The 452-nt window shown below is 18.4% G+C and overlaps 1 protein-coding gene across 1 annotated transcript in view; it reads right to left on the reverse strand.

The window, feature by feature from the left end:
* Positions 1 to 452, reverse strand: part of LOC107628059 (glucomannan 4-beta-mannosyltransferase 9) — a 6,074-nt gene that overhangs the window by 903 nt on the left and 4,719 nt on the right. The window lies entirely within an intron of this gene.

Below are 452 nucleotides of genomic sequence, written 5' to 3' on the forward strand. Positions count from 1 at the left end.
GTTTTTGATTGATTTATTTAAATTTTTATATAGGTATTTTATTTAATTTTATTTGTCTTATATTATTTTTTTTATTTTTTGAGTTCATCAAGAATCGAATTTTAGACTTTTCAAACATAGAGTTATGAAATCATGTTATAAAATCACTCATTCTAAGAGTTTAAAGCCTTAAACTAACTGAAAAATACAACATAAATGATTATATCTTTAACAATTCTATTGATAGTATATAACGAACCATTAATCATGAAATGCAAATATAATCATTTAAAGTTCAAAAAAAGGAAGAAGTAAAAGACAACTTATTAAGAAACAATAGAGAAAATGAAATTATATATTGACTTAAACTAAATGGTTAATTAATTTTTTAAAAATGATATTTTTTATCTTAAATTATAAATTATAAATCTTAAATTCTAAATTCTAACCCTAAACTTTAAATTCTCCAAAAT

Source organism: Arachis ipaensis, chromosome B02 (genome assembly GCF_000816755.2).
Source record: "Arachis ipaensis cultivar K30076 chromosome B02, Araip1.1, whole genome shotgun sequence".
NCBI lineage: Eukaryota > Viridiplantae > Streptophyta > Magnoliopsida > Fabales > Fabaceae > Arachis > Arachis ipaensis.